This window comes from Triticum dicoccoides, chromosome 5B, assembly GCF_002162155.2.
Source record: "Triticum dicoccoides isolate Atlit2015 ecotype Zavitan chromosome 5B, WEW_v2.0, whole genome shotgun sequence".
Classification (NCBI taxonomy): Eukaryota; Viridiplantae; Streptophyta; class Magnoliopsida; order Poales; family Poaceae; genus Triticum; species Triticum dicoccoides.
Genome location: NC_041389.1, coordinates 363,345,655 through 363,361,116, shown reverse-complemented (window position 1 = coordinate 363,361,116; position 15,462 = coordinate 363,345,655). Strand labels below are relative to the sequence as shown.

Genomic DNA, 15,462 nt, shown 5'->3' with positions numbered 1-15,462 from the left:
AAAACATACACATTTTTGCTTTCTAGATGGTCATTCTGGTTTTTCCCAAATACCTGTGTCACAAGAGGATCAAGAAAAAAAATTACTTTTACATGCCCTTTTGGTACCTTTGCTTATAGACGTATGCATTTTGGTTTATGCAATGCACCTGCTACCTTTTAAAGATGTATGACTGCTATATTCTCTGACTTTTGTGAAACGTTTGTTGAGGTTTTCATGGATGATTTTTACGTTTACATGACTTCTTTTGATGATTGCTTAAGCAACCTTGGTCGAGTTTTTCAAAGATGTGAAGAAACTAATCCTGTCTTGAATTGGGAGAAGTGCCACTTCATGGTTAATGAAGGTATTGTCTTGGGCATAAAATCTTTGAAAGAGGTATTGAAGTTGGTAATGCTAAAGTCGATGCTATTGAAAAAAAATTCGTGTCCTAAAGATATCAAAGGTATAAGAAGTTTCCTTGGTCATGCTGGTTTCTATAGGAGATTTATTAAAGACTTCTTTAAAATTTCTAGGCCTCTCACTAATATTTTGCGAAAAGATGTTCCACTTGTTTTTTATGATGATTGTGTAGAAGCATTTGAAATCCTTAAGAAAGCCTTAATCTTTGCACCTATTGTTCAACCACCTGATTGGAACCTACCCTTTGAAATTATGTGTGATGCTAGTGATTATGCTGTTGGTGTTGTTGTTGCATAAAGAAAATGTTATCTATTATGCTAGTAAAACTCTAGACAATGCTCAAAGAAATTATGCTACTACTGAAAAAGATTTTTTAGCAGTTGTGTTTGTTTGTGATAAATTCAGATCTTATATTGTTAATTCCAAAGTAACTATTCCCATTGATCATGCTGCTATTAAATACCTTATGGGAAAGAAAGATGCTAAACCTAGACTCATTATGTGGGTTCTATTGCTACAAGAATTTGATTTACATATTATTGCTAGAAAGGGAGCTGAGAATCCCGTAGCAGATAACTTGTCTAGGTTAGAAAATATTCTTGATGACCAACTACCTATTGATGACAACTTTCCTGATGAACAATTAGCAGTTATAAATGCTTCTTGTAGTACTCCATGGTATGCAGACTACGTTAATTATATTGTTGCTAAATTTATACCACCTAGTTTTACATACCAACAAAAGAAAATGTTTTCTACGATTTAATACATTACTTCTGGGTTGACCCACCTCTATATAAAGAAGGAGTAGATGGTGTTATTAGACGTTGTGTACCTGAGCATGAACATGAACAGATCCTATGCAAGTGTCACTCTGAGGCTTACTAAGGACACCATGCTGGAGATAGAACTGCACACAAGGTATTACAAACTGGGTTTTATTATCCTACTCTTTTTAGGGATGCTCGCAAGTTTGTCTTGTCTTGTGATGGATGTCAAAGAACTGGTAACATTAGTAGACGTCGAGAAATGCCTATGAATTATTCACTTGTTATTGAACCATTTGATGTTTGGAGATTTGATTATATGGGACCTTTTCCTTCCTCTAACGGGTATACTCATATTTCGGTTGTTGTTGATTATGTTACTAAGTGGGTAGAAGCTATTACAACTAGTAGTGCTGATCATAACACCTCCATTAAAATGCTTAAACTTGTTTTCCCGAGGTTTGGAGTCCCTATATATTTAATGACTGATGGTGGTTCACTTCATGGCGCTTCCCGTAAAATACTTGCTAAGTATGATGTTAACCATAGAATTACATCTCCATATCATCCTCAGTCTAGTGGTCAAGTAGAATCAAGTAATAGAGAGATAAAATTGATCTTGCAACAGACTGTTAATAGATCTAGAAAGAATTGGTCTAAGAAACTTGATGATGCATTATGGGCTTATAGAACTGCTTATAAAAATCCTATGGGTATGTCTCCATATAAGATGGTATATGGAAAAGCATGTCACTTACCTCTTGAACTAGAACATAAATCTTATTGGGCAATTAAAGACCTGAACTATGCTTTCAAACTTGTCGGTGAGAAGAGGTTTGATGACCCACAAGTATAGGGGATCTATCATAGTCTCTTAGATAAGTAAGAGTGTCGAACCCAACGAGGAGCAGAAGGAAATGATAAGCGGTTTTCAGCAAGGTATTCTCTGCAAGTACTGAAATAAGTGGTAACAGATAGTTTTGTGATAAGATAAATTGTAACGAGCAACAAGTAACAAAAGTAAATAAAGTGCAGCAAGGTGGCCCAATCCTTTTTGTAGCAAAGGACAAGCCTGGACAAACTCTTATAATAGGAAAAGCGCTCCCGAGGACACATGGGAATATCGTCAAGCTAGTTTTCATCACGCTCATATGATTCGTGTTCGATACTTTGATAATTTGATATGTGGGTGGACCGGTGCTTGGGTACTGCCCTTACTTGGACAAGCATCCCACTTATGATTAACCTCTATTGCAAGCATCCGCAACTACAACAAAAGTATTAAGGTAAACCTAACCATAGCATGAAACATGTGGATCCAAATCAGCCCCTTACGAAGCAACGCATAAACTAGGGTTTATGCTTCTGTCACTCTAGCAACCCATCATCTACTTATTACTTCCCAATGCCTTCCTCTAGGCCCAAATAATGGTGAAGTGTTATGTAGTCGACGTTCACATAACACCACTAGAGGTTAGACAACATACATCTTATCAAAATATCGAACGAATACCAAATTCACATGACTACTAATAGCAGGACTTCTCCCTTGTCCTCAGGAACAAACGTAACTACTCACAAAGAATATTCATGTTCATAATCAGAGGGGTAATAATGTGCATAAAGGATCTGTACATATGATCTTCCACCAAATAAACCAACTAGCATCAACTACAAGGAGTAATCAACACTACTAGCAACCTACTAGCACCAATCCCGGACTTGGAGACAAGAATTGGATACAAGAGATGAACTAGGGTTTGGAGATGAGATGGTGCTGGTGAAGATGTTGATGGAGATTGCCCTCTCCCAATGAGAGGAGCGTTGGTGATGATGATGGTGATGATTTCCCCCTCCCAGAGGGAAGTGTCCCCGGCAGAACAGCTCTGCCGGAGCCCTAGATTGGTTCCGCCAAGGTTCCGCCTCGTGGCGGCGGAGTCTCGTCCCGAAAGGTTTCTTCTTATTTTTTTTCTCATCGAAAGACTTCATATAGGAGAAGATGGGCGTCGGAGGGCCACCAGGGGGCCCACGAGGTAGGGTGTGGGCCCAGGGGGAGGGGCGCGCCCCCCACCCTCGTGAGCAGGGTGTGGGCCCCCTGGCCTTCATCTTTGGCGACGATTTTTCTTTATTTATTTTAAGATATTCCGTGGAGTTTTAGGACTTTTGGAGTTGCGCAGAATAGGTCTCCAATATTTGCTCCTTTTCCAGCCATAATTCCAGCTGCCGGCATTCCCCCTCTTCATGGTAAACCTTGTAAAATAAGAGAGAAAAGCCATAAGTATTGTGACATAACGTTAAATAACAACCCATAATGCGATAAATATCGATATAAAAGCATGATGCAAAATGGATGTATCAACTCCCCCAAGCTTAGATCTCGCTTGTCCTCAAGCGAAAAGCCTATAACAATAAATATGTCCTCATGTTTAGAGGTAGAGGCGTCGATAAAAATAAAATACGGACATGAAGGCATCATGATTATTTTCATAACATCAACATATATATATTTGTCATATGATTACTTATGTTCAAGTGATAATCCTTTCGCAAACCAAAGTATGAATCAGAAACCTTATGGAGCATTAACAAATTATACCCTCAGTCATTGAAACAATTGCAATTTATCATAACATCGGAAAGAGTCTATGTAAGAGCTTAAAAGCAAGTCCACATACTCAACTATCACTTAGTCCTTCATAATTGCTAACACTCATGCAATACTTGTGGTTACGGAGTTTTAACCGAACACAGAGAAAGATAGGGACTTGTAATTTTGCCCCACAACCTTTTACCTCAAGGGTAATGTCAAAAATAATAATTCCTGCTCCCCCACATCCAATTAAATATATTTATCATGTTCTTTCCAACATGCTGGGCTTGCCAAAGGATAAAATAAAAAGGAGAAGGTGAAGATCACCGTGACTCTTGCATAAGATAGAAGATAATAATAAAAGATAGGCCCTTCGCAGAGGGAAGCAGAGGTTTACATGCGCTTTTATGGTTGGATGCACGAAATCTTAAAGCAAAAGAACGTCACTTTATATTGCCCCTTGTATGTGAACCTTTATTATGCAGTATGTCGCTTTTATTGCGTCCACAACAAGTTCGTACAAAGCTTATTTCTCTGCACTAATAAGTCATGCATATTTAGAGAGCAATTTTTATTGCTTGCACCGATGACAACTTACTTGAAGGATCTTACTCAATCCATAGGTAGATATGGTGGACTCTCATGGCTAAACTGGTTTAGGGGTATTTGGAAGCACAAGTAGTATCTCTACTTGGTGCTGAGAATTTGGCTAGCATGAGGGGGAAAGGCAAGCTCACCATGTTAGGAGATCCATGAAAATATACTTTATCTCAGATATAAGAAAACATAACTCATTACGTTGTCTTCCTTGTCCAACATCAACTCTTTAGCATGTCATATTTTAATGAGTGTTCCCAATCATAAAAGATGTCAATGATAATATATCTATATGTGAAACCTCTCTCTCTCCTTATTACTTCCTATTAATTGCAACGATGACCAAAGCTATATTTGCCAACTCCCAACGACTTTTTAATCGTCATACTCTTTCTATGTGGAGTCATTACTTTCACTAAGATCAATATGAACTCTTTGTTTCTTTTTATTCTTTTCTTCATTCACCCAAGATCATGGCAAAATAATCAAGCCCTTGACTCAACACTAATTATATATAGCTCGCAGACTCAATTACAAAGAGAAATCATGAAGCAAAACTCAAAACTAGATCATGCCATGACTTTTATTCTATTAAATCAAGATACTACTAATAGGATCGAACTAAGAAAAACGGTAAAGATAGGAGTTGTGATGGTGATACGATACCGGGGCACCTCCCCCAAGCTTGGCAGTTGCCAAGGGGAGTGCCCATACCCATGTGATTATGTCTCCTTCTTTGTTGTTAGCGGTGGAGGTGTTGTTGATGAGGCAAGCTTGTCGTCCACCTTCCATGGCATAGGCTCACCCTCATAGAAGGATGATCGAGTCTCCTAAATCCTTAGAGCTGCAACGGAAACAGCTCGAAACAAAAACAGAGGATGTTTGCGTGATACGGGAGTCAAAACCTTTGGGAGAATAAATAATGAATTTTTACAGACCAAAATACGTATCGTGCAAGAAAACAGAGTCCGGAGGGCACACGAGGTGCTCACGAGGTAGGGGGGCGCGCCCAGGGGGGTAGGGCGCGCCCTCCACCCTCGTGTCCTCCCTGGACTGCTACTTATTTTTCTATTTTTCTAAATATTCCAAAATGGAGAAATATTGCTTTAAAATTGTTTTGGAGTCGGTTTACTTACCGTACCACATACCTACTACTTTTCAAAGTCTGAAACGTTCTGGAAAGTGTCCCTTATGTATTCCTCCGAGGTTACAGTTTCAATAACATTGGTTTCAACATTTATAGGATTACCTGAGATATAGTGTTTGATTCTTTGACCGTTTACCACCTTCGGATTTGTGCCTTCGAAATTGTTGATTTTTATGGCACCGGAACGATAGACCTCCTCAATAACGTAAGGACCTTCCCATTTGGAGAGAAGTTTTCCTGCAAAAAATCTTAAACGAGAGTTGTATAGCAATACATAATCACCTACATTGAACTCACGCTTTTGTATCCTTTTGTCATGCCATCTTTTAACTTTTTCTTTAAACAACTTGGCATTTTCATAGGCTTGGGTTCTCCATTCATCAAGTGAGCTAATATCAAATAACCTCTTCTCACCGGCAAGTTTGAAATCATAGTTGAGCTCTTTAATAGCCCAATATGCCTTATGTTCTAATTCGAGAGGTAAGTGACAGGCTTTTCCATAAACCATTTTATAAGGAGACATACCCATAGGATTCTTATATGCAGTTCTATATGCCCATAATGCATCATCAAGTTTCTTGGACCAATTCTTTCTAGACCTATTAACAGTCTTTTGCAAAATCAATTTGAGCTCTCTATTACTCAATTCTACTTGACCACTAGACTGTGGGTGATATGGAGATGCAATTCTATGATTAACGTCATATTTAGCAAGCATTTTACGGAAAGCACCATGAATAAAGTGTGAACCACCATCAGTCATTAAATATCTAGGGACTCCAAACCTCGGAAAAATAACTTCCTTAAGCATTTTAATAGAAGTGTTATGATCAGCACTACTAGTTGGAATAGCTTCTACCCACTTAGTAATGTAATCAACAGCAACTAAAATATGAGTGTATCCATTAGAGGCAGGAAAAGGTCCCTGTCGGTGTCAAAACTGGCGGATCTCGGGTAGGGGGTCCCGATCTGTGCGTCTAGGCCGATGGTAACAGGAGACGAGGGACACAATGTTTTTACCCAGGTTCGGGCCCTCTTGATGGAGGTAAAACCCTACGTCCTGCTTGATTAATATTGATGATGTGGGTTACAAGAGTAGATCTACCACGAGATCAAGGAGGCTAAACCCTAGAAGCTAGCCTATGGTATGATTGTTGTTCGTCCTATGGACTACAGCCATCCGGTTTATATAGACATCGGAGAGGGCTAGGGTTACACAGAGTCGGTTACAATGGTAGGAGATCTACATATCCGTATCGCCAAGCTTGCCTTCCACGCCAAGGAAAGTCCCATCCGGACACGGGACGAAGTCTTCAATCTTGTATCTTCATAGTCTTGGAGTCCGGCCGATAATGATAGTTCGGCTATCCGGACACCCCCTAGTCCGGAACTCCCTTAGTAGCCCCAGAACCAGGCTTCAATGACGACGAGTCCGGTGCGCATATTGTCTTCGGCATTGCGAGGCGGGTTCCTCGTCCGAATAATTTATAGAAGATCGTGAACACCAGGATAGTGTCCGGCTCTGCAAAAATAAATTCCACATACCACCGTAGAGAGAATAATATTACACAAGATCAATCTGCTGACGTATTCTGTGGCGTGACGTCACTCCACTTCCAAGCCTTTACTCGAATTGTTTTTATTGTTCCACCTCAGCGCATTTAGCGAGGCGGTTTCCTTGGCACGTCTTGTCGAAGCAGAGATCATGTTCCCCTTATTCTGGGATTCCCATCAAGACGGGCGTGGGAAACCCAACCGCGCCATTGATTGTGACGCTTGGGAGATAAGGGAGTTTTACCAGGCCGGTGGGGACGCATGTTTCTGTCCGCCCATATAAGGGGATAAAGATCCAACCTTTTACCTGCGCCTTCATCCCCCTTGGCTTATCCATCTCTGCGAACTCGAGCTCTAGCGCCCAAGTCCGCACTTCTCATCTCAACCTTCTCCAACTATGTTCGGAGCGGGAGGCAAGTGGATGGCCTCCTCCGTCACGGAGGGGCAGATCCAGAAGCTGTGTGACGTCGGATACTTGTCCAGCGACATCGCGCACCGGCTCCCCGACGAGGGAGAGCTCATCCCCACCCCCAGGCCCCATGAGAGGGTAGTGTTTCTTCCCCATTTCCTCTGTGGACTAGGCTTCCCACTTCATCCCTTCGTCCGGGGGCTCATGTTCTACTACGGCCTGGATTTCCATGATCTGGCCCCGAATTTTATCCTCAACATCTCGGCGTTTATCGTCATGTGCGAGGCCTTCCTCTGCATCCAGCCCCACTTCGGCTTGTGGCTCAAGACCTTCAGTGTCAAGCCGAAGGTTGTGAAGGGCAGCCAAGCAGAGTGCGGAGGCGCTATGGTGGGCAGGATATCCCACGTTACATGGCTGGAAGGCACTTTCGTGGAAACCATCAAGGGGTGGCAATCGGGGTGGTTCTACATCACCGAGCCGCGTGACGCCAATTGGGCAGCGGCCCCCGAATTCAGATCCGGCATCCCTACACGGCTCACCTCCTGGAAAGAGAGTGGCCTGATCTGGGGGAATTCAGAGGAGCTGACTGGACTCCAAGCCTGTATCCAGAAGCTGGTGGACAAGAAGCTCAAGCTTGTCAACGTAGTCCAGGTCATGCTCATCCGCCGGATTCTCCCGTGCCAACGACGGGGTTTCAACATGTGGGAGTTCGATCCGGCGCAGCACCAGACCCTGAGCAGGCTCTTTGACACTATGTACGAAGATGTCTGGAAGGTGCTGTTCAAGGGCGCCGAAGCTCCCGCATCCTCTACCGAAGATCGCGGATTCCGCTCGCAGCGCCTGGCTGACGAGGTAAATGATTTTGCCCTTTTAAGGGACGCGTGTTTTCCATAGTTTGACTCTATGCGGGATCTAAACTCCCTTTCCTTTGACATGACTGGCTGAAGAAGGCCGCACAGGCTATCTGTCCGGCCCCATTGCCAGAGGACCCAGCGGACGCCCGTTTGACGGGGCTGCTAGCTCCGACACCCCATGTGGTGCCGGAGAAGAAGGCCAAGAAGAAGGCCACGGGGACTCGGAAGAGTTCCCGTTTTAAGGTGCTATCGGATGATGAATCCGAGGCCGACTCCTCTCACCAAGGTGAGGAGGAGAAGAAGAAAGCCTCTTCCCTAGCGGGGGGAGAGAAAAAAAGAAAGGCCTCCCCAACAAGGGAGGCCGAAGGGTCCAAGAGGGGAAAAACTCTTCCCCCGGACTGCTCCGCCAACGCCAGTGACGACGACGAGGACTGGCCTCCAAGGGCCAAGCCCCTGGCAAGATCGTAAGTATCCGGACTCCCGAATAACTTCAAGGTTTTTTCTTTTCGCCACATAATGTCTTTCTAATGCCGCATACAACCCTGCAGTCCGCCCGAGGATGATCTTCCCATTTCGTCGAGCGGGTCCTTGGGTGCGTCGGATATGGATTCCCTTCCGACTGCCTCCACCCCCCGTGCCGCGAACGACGCCGAGGTGGGGTCCCAGGAAGGGACCTACCAGGAGGAGGAGGCCCCGGAGGTGTCGCAGGACAACCTCCCGGACTTTGCACCGGACTCAGCCCCGGAGGCCACAACAGCTCCGGAGTCCGGCGGGCGACCCCTTCGTAAGAAGGGCAAGACCGCGACGCCGGCTGCCTCCGTCCAATCGGAGGTGCCGGACAATTTGCTGGAGGTGCTCAACGGCGCCTCCATCGAAGAGGAACACCGCCCTGTTATGAGTGCGGTGATTCAGAAGGTTCAGCTCGCCAAGAGCGGGCTGACCGAAGCCTGCAGCAGCCTTCTAACAGGCTTTGAGGTAAGAATTTCAATATATGTAAAATGGTACCGCATAGACAGTAGCCCCTGATGCTCGGTTCGGTGTTCGGAAAGAAAAGCCAGACTGAGGATCTTTAGAAAGATAAACGCAGCAGTCATGAAAATATGTCAATATGGGATTGCAGGCAGTGCTGCTGACCTCTGCCGCACTGACTGCAGAGGTCAATACTTTTAAGGAAAACCTCGAGCGGTCTGAGAACAAGCTCGGCCGTGTCAAGAAGCAGCTCGAGGAAAAAGAAGGTGAGTAATACCTTATGAGAATTGTACCTTACAGAAAAGGATTTGGTTGCAAGAAAAATGACAAGGATAACTTGGGTATTGCAGGGGCCACTAACGAGGTGGCGACCCTGAAGGAGGCGGTGGCCGCGGCCGAACGCAATGCGGCCGCGGAGCGCACTGAGCGAGAGAGGCAGGAGGCGTGGGTGGCGGAGGTACAGCAAGAGCTCCAGGATCTCGTGAGAAAACATGAGATCTTGGAGCGTGACTCAAAGACTCAAGAGTCTGAGCTTGCAACGGCTCTTGAGAGTGCCAAAGCCGCTAAGGCCGAAGCCTACAAGGCCCTCCAGGAGATTGAGGCGGTGAAGAAAATAGAAGTGGGTAAGGCATTTTTCATGCAGAGTAAGCATGTGAGTGTTAATTACCTATTGCTTACCCGAATTCGGAGCTCTCCAGGAGAGTTCGCAGATATTCCTCGCAGCGTGTCCGATGCTGCCGCATTTTACCGGGCCAAGGAGGGGAGCTCGATGGAGAAGGTCTTCTGGTCTCAGTATGCTGAGGCCGGACATCCGGTGCCCCTTAGCGACCAGCTGAAGCAGCTGGTCGAGCTCCACAAGGCGGCCGAACAGGCCATGAAGGGCCTCATAGTTCGGCTGTGGCCTAAGGAGGCCATGCCTGGGAGCTACTTCGGCCTAGTGCGGCGGCTGGTGGATGCGTGCCCGTGGGTTGAAGTCATCAAGCATTCCGCTTGTATTGAAGGTGCCCGTCGGGCCCTTTCCCGCGCAAAGGTGCACTGGAGCAAGATGGATGCCCAGAAGCTCGTGACGGACCTGCCACCAGAGGGCAAGGAGCATCGCACGCCCGAGATGTACTATAAGAGTGTGTTGAAGGGCGCCCACACTATTGCGGGTGAGTGCTCCAAAGAGGTAATATTTGAGTAGACTCGCATTTTGTTATCTCGTGCGCTGAAAACTTGGTTCATATGCTCTAAGCAACACTTGTTAATTTCAAATATTACCTTCTGTGCGGCTGTTTATCAAATCTGAGAGATGGCAAGTCGTCGGCTTCAGCCCCCATACCACGAGTGCAGGGATGTTCGGGATAAACTCGAGCGCTCTTGTTCCCATTTTTGGGTCCATCTAGGGAGGCGCTCGACACAGCGAACAAGGCAACCGGACTTATAATGCTTGAACACTCTCACTTAGCCATAGAATTCTATAATTTTAAATTTCGGCGAAGCCCCTAGTCTTTGGAAGGCCGAATTTGGGGCACTATCCATGCCTTGGCCGGACAGTATCCGGCTCCTCGCTCTAAGCGGCATAAGTCTTTAAGGGCTCGCAAAAAACCTCTCGAACAGCGACCGACTCTCTCCTCATCATGACGGTCAGTTTTAGCTTTCTCCACTGAGGCGTTAACCCAGCTCAACTGGGGCGCAATCAGAGTGGTTCTCCCAGTGCTACCTTAGCCGATATAACGGAACGTAAGGCACCAAAACATGGGAGCCAGGCAAACCCAACTATTGACCCAAGACATGATTCGGAGCCGATGCATATAGTGCTATAAGTTCGGGGTGCCGCACTTGTGAAAGTGTTCAGACTCATCACACCATAATGCGGGGAACATAAGCCCCTGGTGTGTATTAGCCGTACCAAAGTGTACGGATGCAATATGCCGTGGATGAACATATGTATGAAAAGGAAATGCAATTATAAGCAAGAAGGTGCTGCATTGTTTTATTCAATAAGTGCTGCTACGAATGTAGAACAATACAAATAGTGCGATAAGCAAGGTATTGGACTGTTAAACATGTCCCCCTCCAGGGGTAGGCTGCAGATTGGTGTATAAAAATGCTCGTAATGGAGACCACCTGTATATTCGTTGTAGCCTTTATCCTTTCCTGGCTGTTGCATCGTGAGTTCGGCAGATCTGCTGCCGGACAGGGCCTCTGACAAACGGAGTCCTGTGGGTAAAAAATAAAAGGTAAAAAGAAAGAAAAAAGAACGACACACTTGAGAGCCCCTGGTGAGCCTCAGTCTGGGTTTATCGTGGTCGTGCCCCTCTCCCCATGCCCATGGTATCTTCAGAGTGTAATGGTGTACGTGAAGGACCTGCTTTAACGTTTCGCAGGAGCTGGGGTTGGGGCCGCACTGCTACGCGTGCTCGGATCGTGCCAGGTGGTCTTGTAAGTTACTCCGGGCGCGCTTAGCTGTGTCCGGCCGCTTAAAGGCCGGACTCGAGAATTGCATTAAGAGGCTGCATTGCACTTCTGCTGCGAGAGCCGCTGTATGTTCCTCCGTGCGGAGAGAATGTTCAGTGTTTCCGTTGACCATGATGACTCCTCGAGGGCCTGGCATCTTGAGCTTGAGGTATGCGTAGTGCGGCACCGCGTTGAACTTTGCAAACGCGGTGCGTCCGAGCAAGGCATGATAGCCGCTGCGGAACGGGACTAGGTCGAAGATTAACTCCTCGCTTCGGAAGTTATCCGGGGATCCGAAGACCACTTCCAGTGTAATTGAGCCTGTACAATTTGCTTCTACACCTGGTATGATGCCTTTAAAGGTCGTTTTGGTAGGTTTAATCCTTGAGGGGTCTATGCCCATTTTGCACACTGTATCCTGGTAAAGCAGGTTCAGGCTGCTGCCGCCGTCCATCAGGACTCAGGTTAGGTGAAATCCATCGACGATTGGGTCTAAGACCAGTGCGGCGAATCCGCCGTGGCGGATGCTGGTGGGGTGGTCCCTTCGGTCAAAAGTGATCGGGCAGGAGGACCATGGATTGAACTTCGGGGCAACTGGCTCCATCGCGTAGACATCCCTGAGTGCACGCTTCCGCTCCCTTTTGGGTATGTGCGTTGCGTATATCATGTTCACAGTCCGCACCTGTGGGGGGAAACCCTTATGTCCTCTATTGTTCGGCGGTTGGGTCTCGTCCTCGTCATCGCTATGTAGCCCCTTGTCATTGTTTTCGGCAATTAACTTGCCTGCCTGCTTGAATACCCAACAGTCCCTGTTGGTGTGGTTAGCTGGCTTTTCGGGGGTGCCGTGTATCTGGCACAAGCGGTCAAGTATTTCGTCCAAATTGGACGGACCCGGAGTAGTTCTTTTGAATGGCTTTTTCCGCTGACCGGGTTTAGAGCCTCTGAATCCGGCATTGACTGCCGTATCCTCAATATGATCGTCGTTAATGCGGCGTTTGTTTTTGTGGCGATGCGGCCTGCCATTTCGGTCCTTGAAGTCCGGACTGCCAGAATTTTTGCTGAGGTTGTTGCTGCGTGCTAGCCAGCTGTCCTCACCCGCGCAGAAGCGGGTCATGAGTGATGTGAGGGCTGCCATGGATTTCGGCTTTTCCTGTCCCAGGTGCCGGGCAAGCCACTTGTCGCGGATGTTATGCTTGAAGGCGGCGAGGGCCTCCGCATCCGGACAGTCGACGATTTGGTTTTTCTTGGTTAAGAACCGTGTCCAGAATTGCCTGGCCGATTCGTCTGGCTGCTGAATTATGTGGCTTAGGTCATCAGCGTCTGGTGGTCGCACCTAAGTGCCCTGGAAGTTATCGAGGAATGCGGCTTCCAGATCCTCCGAACTCCCAATTGACTCTGCTGGCAAGCTGTTGAGTCAATGCCTGGCTGGTCCTTTAAGCTTGAGGTGGAGGTATTTGATGGCGTGAAGATCGTCACCGCGGGCCATGTGGATGTGAAGGAGATAGTCTTCAATCCAAACCGCGGGGTCTGTTGTGCCATCGTAGGATTCAATATTGACGGGTTTAAACCCTTCGGGGATTTGATGATCCATTACTTCATCTATGAAGCATAGTGGGTGTGCGGCGCCTTTGTACTGGGCTATATCACGACGGAGCTCAAGGGTGCTTGGTCTATTTTGTTCGGCCCGGCCGGTCTTACTGTGTCCGGCGTGACGATTGTCGTCACGTATGATGGGACGCCCACGCGATCCATAGATCAATCTTGATTGTCTTGCCTTATCCTCCAATATATCTCGCAAATCCGGAGTGTTCCCCTGTGGCCGTGTGCTTTTCGAGTGATGCCGAGGTACGGGTCTGGTGAAGGGCCTAGAGGTCACTCTGTCGCGACCACGGGGTGGTCGGTCAGCCGTATTGTCTCCTGGTGATGCGGGTTCGTAAGCCTCCTCCTCTAATCGGGGGAGCAGCTTGCGTTTAGGGTAGCTTTTGGAGGGGCGTTCGAGCTCATGCTCTTCGGCCGCGAGGACTTCAATCCATCTGTCGGCTAGCAGATCCTGATCAGCTCTAAGCTGTTGCTGCTTTTTCTTGAGGTTGTTCGCCGTGGCCATAAGCCTGCGTTTAAAACGCTCTTGTTCGACGGGATCCTCAGGCACGACGAATTCGTCGTCGTCGAGGCTTGCCTCGTCTCCGGAGGGAGGCATGTAGTCCTCTACCTCTTCTTCGGCCGCTCTCTCATGAGGGCTGGCGTCCCCTTCCTCCTACGCTGGATCTTGCTGGAGTGGGTTGTCTTCGGCGCTATCCGATGTATTATTATCTCCGGTGCCGGAATCTTCATTCTTGCTATGGCGGCATTTAGAGCAGTGCCGCTGACGCTGGCGCTTGGGCTGTTTCTTGGAGGGGTCATCCTCCTCTTTTCCTTCGCTATTCCCATCTTTTGGGATATCCACCATGTATATGTCATACGATGAGGTGGCTGTCCAGTGCCCAGTGGGCGCTGGTTCTTGGTCGTCTCCGGCGTCGTCGTCCATACCATCGATGTCCTCGGAGTCGTAGTCTAGCATGTCGGTTAAATCATCGACAGCGGCTACCAAGTGGGTGGTGGGTGGGCTTTGAATTTCTTCGTCGTCTGCATCCCAACCGTCCTTACCACAGTCCGGCCAGGGCTCTCCTGATAACGAGAGATATTTTAGCGAACTCAAGATGTCGCCGAAAGGTGAGTGTCGAAATACATCCGCTGCAGTGAACTCCATGATCGGCGCCCAATCGGATTCGATCAGGCCGGGCGCGGGAGGTTCGGAGTCCGGCGAGGAGTCCGGCACCTTGGAGTCATGGGCTTTATGAGGGACAAAGTCAGTGTTTGGCTCTATCGCCGTAGAGGTTGCAGCCCCCGAGGCGGTGTCTAGGCATCTATCCTCGATCTGCGGAGCTGGCTTCGAATTGAAGATCGGAGCGGTTTCGAGTGCGGCCTCCAGGGTACTATCCGGCGGCAGAGCTAAATCATGCCCGACGTGACAGTGCGGCACGCTCGGCTGTGGCTCGAATCCGTCGAAGATCAAGTCCCCGCGGATGTCAGCCGTGAAGTTCAAACTTCCAAATCTGACCTGACGGCCAGGGGTGTAGCTTTCGATCTGCTCCAGTTGGCCAAGAGAACTGGCCCGCAGTGCAAAGCCGCCGAATACGAAGATCTGTCCGGGGAGGAAGGTCTCACCCTGGACTGCGTCGTTGATGATGATCGAAGAAGCCATCGAGCCTATCGGTGACGACACAGAGGAACTCTCAATGAAAGCACCAATGTCAGTGTCAAAACCGGTGGATCTCAGGTAGGGGGTCCCGATCTGTGCGTCTAGGCGGATGGTAACAGGAGACGAGGGACACGATGTTTTTACCCAGGTTCGGGCCCTCTTGATGGAGGTAAAACCCTACGTCCTGCTTGATTAATATTGATGATGTGGGTTACAAGAGTAGATCTACCACGAGATCAAGGAGGCTAAACCCTAGAAGCTAGCCTATGGTATGATTGTTGTTCGTCCTATGGACTACACCCATCCGGTTTATATAGACACCGGAGAGGGCTAGAGTTACACAGAGTCGGTTACAAAGGTAGGAGATCTACATATCCATATCGCCAAGCTTGCCTTCAACGCCAAGGAAAGTCCCATCCGGACACGGGACGGAGTCTTCAATCTTGTATCTTCATAGTCTCGGAGTCCGGCCGATAATGATAGTTCGGCTATCCGG

General features: G+C 47.5%; 1 pseudogene; it reads right to left on the bottom strand.

The window, feature by feature from the left end:
* Positions 1–15,462, bottom strand: part of LOC119313090 — a 118,414-nt pseudogene that overhangs the window by 21,435 nt on the left and 81,517 nt on the right.